The sequence below is a fragment of the Copadichromis virginalis genome, linkage group LG22, assembly GCF_057382275.1.
Source record: "Copadichromis virginalis isolate Kocher_CV1m ecotype Utaka linkage group LG22, C_Virginalis_male_GT1.1, whole genome shotgun sequence".
Taxonomy (NCBI): domain Eukaryota; kingdom Metazoa; phylum Chordata; class Actinopteri; order Cichliformes; family Cichlidae; genus Copadichromis; species Copadichromis virginalis.
This window is the reverse complement of record NC_140638.1, coordinates 21,707,466-21,715,522: the sequence shown is the minus strand read 5'-3', so window position 1 is coordinate 21,715,522 and position 8,057 is coordinate 21,707,466. Positions and strand designations below refer to the sequence as shown.

General features: G+C 45.1%; 1 long non-coding RNA gene across 1 annotated transcript; it reads right to left on the bottom strand.

The window, feature by feature from the left end:
* Nucleotides 1-2,455: 2,455 nt before the first annotated feature.
* Nucleotides 2,456-7,673, bottom strand: LOC146683341 (uncharacterized). Its single transcript, XR_014917718.1, has 3 exons — nt 7,522-7,673; nt 4,042-4,300; nt 2,456-2,995 (listed from the first exon to the last, which is right to left on the bottom strand). It is a non-coding gene; the product is annotated as an uncharacterized LOC146683341 (long non-coding RNA).
* Nucleotides 7,674-8,057: the final 384 nt, after the last annotated feature.

The following is an 8,057-nucleotide window of genomic DNA, read 5'->3' as shown; positions in this document are numbered from 1 at the left end:
ATTGTGCATGATGCTGTCCAGAAGTCAGTTTGAATTATAATTTCCTGAACAGAAAGCGAAAAGTGACTCCGCAGCATTTTGATTTGTTCTGATGAGGGACTATGAGAGGAGGAGAGAGCAGGGAGGGGATGTGTTTGTATTGGAGTGAAAAAAAAAATCCTGCCCTCTTTTTTCATTCTCGCTCTCACTGTCTTTTGTTCCTGATCTCGGTCTACCCGGTGGCTTGACAGGCAGATGGAAGCGATTATACTGTAATAATAAACCAAGTGAGGAAACCATGGAAGAGATGAAGGGATGACAGAGGAGGAGGAGGGAGGAGAAAGGGAGATCTTTGGAGCACTCACGGGCCAGCACACGTGTCGATCGGGCCCAAGAATCAGCGCCCGTGCTCATTTCCATCAAAGTGACGGCTCAGACCCACAACGAAACACCATGAAAGAAATCAAGAGTACTGTCTGGTACCCAAGATATGCATCTCCTTTAGCGCAGCTGTAAGATCACACTTCAATCACACTTTGATTAGAATTGATTCAGCGTGTAAATGTTTCGCACTTATCTTGAAAGATGAACTTTGTTCTCTTTGAAGCAAGAAATTCACTTCCCTCCCTTCCAACCTCTCATTCTCATCAACAGTTCCTGTTTTTTTTCTTCCACTTTATGCAGCGATCGTGCTCTGACAGTAGCCCTGTCTCTTTGCTGTCTCTCCTGAGTCACAGTGTGTTTAACATCTGCCCCACAGGCTTACACCTCTTGCAGCCTTTCAGCACCCACTGCATCTCCATAGTGCCCTTCCACGGCACCAAAAACACCCCGTATCAACTCCAGCTAGGCTGCTATTCCTGTTCTGCATGGCATCTCTTTTAAACATAGACCAGTCCTCGGTTAATACAATGTGTCACCCATCACGAGGAGCCCAGCGCGCTGCTTAAATGTCAAACCTTGACCGCAGGACAGATCTGGAAAAAACATGAAGCACCTGCATGAAAAAAGGGCTGTGGGGGTTGTATAATGCTGGCATCAAATGGTGAAAAAGTCTTTGTTAGAAATGGTTAGTGCTCAGGGGGACGGAGGTTGAGTGGGTTAATGTGTAGAGTGTGCTTACGCATGAATGTCAGCATATGTATGTGTGCATGAGGGGCAGCTGGTGTGCGGATGAGGGAGAGCGCCATCATCCAGAGGCACATCGCGCCCTCCCCCTCACCTATAACCTCTCACCTTTCACCCTAACAGCAGCATAATACGTCTGTTGAAGTAGGCAAGGTTGCTTTCTGCTTGCATCAGCATACTCTGTGTCCTCCACGTTGCCTTTGCAAGCAATGTCTGTGACGAGTGGGTAGTTGGTACATCCTTATTTGCCTGTTTTCCTTGGCTGCTGCAATACCACAGATAGCCTCTGTTTACATGAGCTGTGGAGTCTGCTTTGTAATCGTACTAAGTGCTACAAGGTGTGTTTATCGGTAGTTTTTAGAAGTGCCCATGTGTATCATTTTTTTAAATGAGTCCATGTGAAAAAATTTGGATTTGCCAAAATGGTGTGTGAGCCTAGACAACCAGATGTGGCACGCAAAAGATAAGATCTACACCTGGTAACATTAACTGTTTGCATTTAAGAAGTGCGGACTGCATAAACAGTAGAGCTGGTACTTGAGAATTTGCTTTGTGTCATAACTGAAAACTCCTTCAAAAGAGAAGATTTATCAACAAATGGATAAGAAACACAAAATCATTTTTTCAATGTTTGAAGACAAGGACAGGGAATGCATAACAATATTAACTGTGCTATTCACACATGGGTGCATCACATGGGCTTTGTACTAGGGAGCTTGTGAGTTAGAGAGTGGACAGTCTCTATTTCGATTGCATCTGACATTTGAGTTCCCAAATGCACATCTACTGGGCAAATCATGCAGTGCATATGTGAAAACAGCTGTAGAGAAAGCTGAGACACAATAACTGTTTCAGTTCAATTCAGTTCAGTCCTTTCTTATTTATATAGTGCTAAATCACAACAACCGTTGCCTCGAGATGATTTTTTGTAAGATAAAGAAGCTACAATAATAGCAAGAATCACAGGACCATCTATAAGTAAGCAGTTGGCAACAGTGGGAAGGAAAAACTTCCTTTTAACAGGAAGAAATTTCTGGCAGAACCAGTCTGAGGGTGGGGCAGCCCTCTGTCATGACCAACAAATGTATGTAAATAAACACTTTGATTTGTGTATTGACTTAATTATTTAAAATAATCTGTTTTACCAGGCTGTGAAATCAATTTCCACTTGAAGACAATGGCGTGTAAGCATGGTGGGATAATAGCTACAGCAATCAACAAAAGTAACTGTCCTGACCCGCTCAGACTCCCAGGTTCAGGGAGTCACATCAGTCATCACAGTAAAACAGTAATGATTTCACCCAATAGTCCTGTCATGTTTCAACAGGCTGTTTATTAAAAACCCTCGGCCAGCCAGCAACCACACTCGCTCTACTCTCTCAGCTACGGCGTCCAGAAACACTCTCCCACATCACAACCGTCACCTCCAATCTCTGTCTTTTCCCTGTTTTCATGCTACAGCTCGTATTTTCCCTCCTGCTGTCCCTGTGGTGGTTTCCTAAGTATGACATCATCACTCAGCGCCTGGGTGAGGGCTCAGTGATCCGTGATGGTCTTCACCCAAGTTTGACTTGTTTGAAAAAGGAAAATTTTTAGAAAATTTTATGCACGGGTGTTGAGTCACGGACCGTAATCGGTGTGTATTTCTGTCACATCCATCAGCAAGACGTCCCGGACTCAGCTCAAAACAAACACTCTGAAGACCAAACCTCCCATTCAAGATTTGACAGTAACTGGATTTCGGTATGGCTAAAGACAAGAATGGTTTTCCTTTTCCTCAGTCCAATGGCTGTCCGAGTGGCACTAAGTCCATGCTGAGGCCAGCTGCACAGTGCCAGACAAGCACTTCCAGGAAAAGGGTTTCCTTCCGGTTATGGCAGGCCCTCAACTGATTAAAGAGCAGGAGAATAAGAAAGATACAGCAGTTAATCAGATTGGAGTCACGGACACCAACACACAAAAGCGAGTTCATGCAGCGGAAAAGTTAACATGTCCATACACGCTGACAGCACTGGGGAAAGAAACATGTCATCAGCAGAAACATGCATCAAGCACAGAGCCTTTAATCAAGACGGGTGCTTCTCTTGCCAAATGTGTGTCAAAAAATGGTTTGTGTGTGTGTGCGTAGGTGTGTTTGTGTGTGTGTGGGGCTGGCTGTTCAGCTGAACTTGATTTCCCAATGCCTGCTGCTCCGGATACCACAAAAACATAGCACTGCCTCCATTGTCTGCCTCCCAAGGAATTTCCAAACTCTCCCATTGCTTGATTAGCAGTTCATCCAATCGCGTGATCCTCGCTTGACTGTCAGAGTTTCCCCATGTGGAGAAAAACACATGTTGTTTTAACTATACATGACCCCGAATTACAGAACTTTGGAACAGCGTGATGTCTCATTCCCCCCCACAGATACGTCAAACTACATGGGACAAATCAGGAGTTTCAAGAAGTGGAACGGAAGAAAGTGTTTTCTTTTGCACATTCAACATGATGCATGACCAAGAATACTATTGACGCGTGCCTAGATCCCTACATTTATAAAGCCGCTATCGACTGTTTAGCAACTGTGTCGCCTTAAATGCGAGCGTTTAAGACTAGATTAAGACAATGGAAATGTTTAGCTTTAAAACATGAGTCTGCTCAGCTCTATGATTTCTCCATGTTGCTCTGTTTTAAAGACTTTTTTCTTTCTCCTCCCTAATTGCGATTTACCTCTTCTTTTCAACTCTCAATCGTTCTGTCCCACCAACCATCTGGTGCCCCTTTCCCACTGAGCTGAGTTCACTACTAACAACCCACAGCTGGGCTCGCACACATGCTCACCCACACACACACATTTAGACCCACATTCATTTATTCTAAAGTTAGCAAAGATGGCCAGCAGCAAGTGATTCCCAAATCTATCTCTTAAATGTTTAGCTTAGGAAACAGGATGACCTGAGGGTTGGGGTGGCACAGGGTGATGTTGTCCCGCTGTTACTTAAGGTTTGTTGGAGTTGATCGCTGGCAGATGCTGTTTGTGTAATGGCAGAAGGTCAGAGCAGGGTAAACCAGAGGCGACAGGAGAGCGGCAGATCTGCAGAATGTAGAATAGACTTTGCCACAGAACATAGAGCAGGTCTCTTCAGTCATGAGCTGAGATCCAAACCCTGGTTCCTTCTCCTGTCAGGACCTGAGGCCTTTACACTGTCAGCTTCTGGAGGCACACACACACATAAACAGAAAGTGTAATTTAGCTGACTGAATACTTGTTTGAGGCCTTTCGCACCTCTTAGAGCCATTTCCCCGTATCCAAATCTAACGTGTCATGAGGCTAGAGGATTAATTGTTAATCTTAACAGCCATCATTATCTGGAATAATTTTAAATTCTTTCAGTCTCGCCTTGCCAGCACATGTGGTCTGTCTGTTTGACTGCTGAGGAGATCCAGAACACTTTCTTCCTCCCCAGCTTCACCCGCTTTCTTACAGTCACGTTTTTTTTGCCTTTCTTTAGGACTTTGTCTCCCTCCTCTTGCTTCCTGGAGCTAATTTTCAGAATGATTTCATGGCCGCAGAATGTCCTAATTGCGGAGAGCTGGTCTCCTTCGCTGCGGGGCTACTTTTTAGGCCTAGTAATTCAGCGTGTGTGCGTGTCTGTTTCGGCGCGTTTGTGTGTCTGCAGAAAAAAAGGAGGGAAACTGGGTTTTGGGGTGGGTCACAGAGTTTTAAAGCAGGGGTACCTGTCATTTTGATGGACGTCGGAGGGACCTGACTGCCCTTGCGCCCCTGACCTCCTTCTCCAGCGCTCCACTACGCCAACATCTCACTCTGTCAGACAGTTAAATCCAGGTGGGGGGGGGGGGGGGGGGGGGGGGGATAAGATGTGTGTGACTTTATGTAAGTTGTGCCAAAAAGCAACATAGAACAGGGGCTCCTTTATAGGAAATCGACCTTAAACTCTGCTCATAGTGTCTCAGTCAGTGCCATAGACTATCAGTGGGCTTGTTTTGCATGTTTTGGACAATATTCTGAATTCCCACTTGATAAAATCAAATAAGAAGTCCAACTATTATCTTCTGTTTGTAATTATGTCATTTAGAGGCAAGTTTAAGTATTCAGTTCACTTTTTCCAATCGCTCAGTTTGAAGGTAATGAGTTCTGTCTCGCAGCTTATGCAACAGAGTATGTGCTCGTCCGTGTTTGTTCATGTGTGTGTACTCCGTGTTACACGCCATTATTTACAGACGCGCTTTCTAATTTCACACTTCACACGCTTTCTGTCATCGTCTGGAAATAGAAAAATGAAAAAACAGGCGGCAGCAGTTGATGAAAGTGAAATTGAAAAATGAAACGGAGTCAGGTCGCAGGGAAAGAGAGTGCACGTTGTCGATGGTTTAGCCCCCGGACGCTTGATGGAAACCAATCACCGTGGAAACAGCACAAATCAGCAGACCGCATCAAACCTCTCGCAAACACACGCACACACGGAGGGTGTGCATATACGTTCACACGTGCGTAAAGGAACAGTAACCTCAGTATAGCTTTTCCTGAGATCTGTGCAGTTGAATGAACACGATGGGTTTCCCCCGGCTGCTCAGGGGTTCCCATTAAACATCCACAGTCAATCTGACACAGATGCATGCACAAACATGAAACCGGCACACCGCATCAACCACTCCACCGTAGGCCATGCATGTATCTCCCTATGTGCCTTTCATTGGTTGCCTTTTCTCTTTCTCAACCTCAAATCTGCTTGAATTACTTTCCAACTTTTTCTTTTCCTCTTCTGCCTGTCCTTCCCTTTCTCCTTTTGTACCAAACTTTTCCCTGTCATATAGTTGTAGCAAGGACTAGCGGCCTAGTGGTTAAGATCCTGTGGTGATGAGAGAATGGAGGTAGTGGGGGTGGGTGGGTTTGGCAGTCCATGTCTGTGCCTGACAGGAGCAGAGCTGCCTATACAGTGTCCAAACGGGCTGAGCCGTCACTCCTGATTAACCCTCGTGCTGCACAGAGCCCCAAAGTCAGAGATCTCTGGAAGCCATTATTCAGCCAGTCAGTAAGTACCCTGTCCTCTCTTCTCACCCTTCCAACTGCCTCCCTCCCTTCCTCCCTTCAGCTTAATCACTCACAGCTGAGGAGCTACAGAAGGAGGAGGCTGAGATATGAGAGCGGGGGGTGGAGTCACACCTTAATCAGCAACAAGTGCGATTGATTCCTTTTGTGTGGGTTTTCATTCCCACTGGTAAGAGAACACACACGCACACACTGACACACACTCAGTCACTCACAACAGGGCATTTGCACCCCCAAAGGTGAGCTGCCATGTTCTGTGAGAGTGAAACCTGCCTCACAGGAACAGGAAATGAAGGAGCAGACACAAATACTGGCTGCCTTCTGTCACTGCAAGCACCAGCCTAAACACACTCTCACATTCACAGTGGCCTATGTCCACCCTCAGCTGGAGCTTGTTAAGACTCAGACTGCTGGACCAGCTTGTCTTTGTCAGAAGTCTGATGTTGCATACAAGGTGATGGCTTGGACATTTTCGTGTGTGTGTGTGTTTGTGTGCGTGCATGTTTACATAGATTGGCAGCAAGGACACTGAGCAATGGTGACACGTCGACCCCAGGCCCCCGTGTTTTCCCACTATCCCTTTCTTCTGCAAGTCACTACCCGTAATGCCTGCTGGGTGGGCAGAAAGTCAAAGAGAGAAACCTAAGCCTTCGTGAAACATATACTAATCAGCCACATGGTGACTAACAAATTCACTGTTAATAAGGATCAGCACAAAAAAGCAAATCACCACTCGCCTGCAAGGCAAAGAAAAAAAAATGCACGGGAAGCTGTATTTAGCCATTATTTGTGCTTATTATGTCTCTCTTGTGATTGAGCATACAACGGCTTTTTAGAGCTGCTGTATGGTGCACGAAAGCTGCCCAGCCAACATTAAAACAGTCAGAATGAGTAATTTCTGCAAGTGGTGTTTGCTTTCCTCCTTCGTCAGTAGCAGAAGTGGAGCTAGTCTAAGAACCACAAAGTCTAAACATCAAGCGCTTGGAGTGGTTGAAAGAAGCAGAGTAGAGGTTTCTGGCACTCCTTTACCTACTTCCAAGATGGCTGGAACAGAGGATGCAGTCTGAAGAGGTGAACTCTAGCAACATATGAAATATATCGAAAAACAAGTTGCTTCAGCTTGTGGGACAACCCTGATATAGAGCACCGAAATAAAGTCGCTGTGCATACTCAGAGGTCTTGAACGGACAGCAAACTCTGGACTATAACAGAGGAGACTGCAATAAATTTCCCTGTCAAACTACAGTAAAACACTGGTGGACAGATTTGCCAGTATTAAATTACTATTTAACAGTGAAAATATTACATTACATTACTTTGCTGTGTAGAATTTAACAGCATAATGCTATCAGCTGTTAGCTCACCATTATACTGTTGTTTTTTTTGGTGTTCCTTCTGTTATCTTCGTAAACAGGTCATTACTCTAAAATGTCTATAAAAACACCATCACTCATGCTGAATATTCAGCGTTTCTTCTCATCTTTCTTGAGCTAATTATCGGCTTTTGTTGTGTTTCCTTAGCTCCTTGAGCCGCACTGCCATGGCAACCTATATACTGTATTCAACATATTAGCAACCACGCTGAAGATGAATGCTGGCTGAAGATGATTAATCACTACACAAGTCTCTGTCATGGTGGCCCATTGCTAGCTAAGCTTCAACATTGTTCTCTGACACAAAAACACAGGGAACCACCTCACATATCCACAACAACCGATATCTAAACACGACATGAGTAAAATATCCATCTGAACCTTGCTTTATATTACTGTGTGGCACATGCAACATGGCTGACGCTTCATAATTCAAACAGACTGTGCTAATTGATGTAGTAGGACTTGATACAACAAGGGGGTGGGGGGGGGGGGGGGGGGGGGAGTAAGCAAGAGTGAGTTTCAAG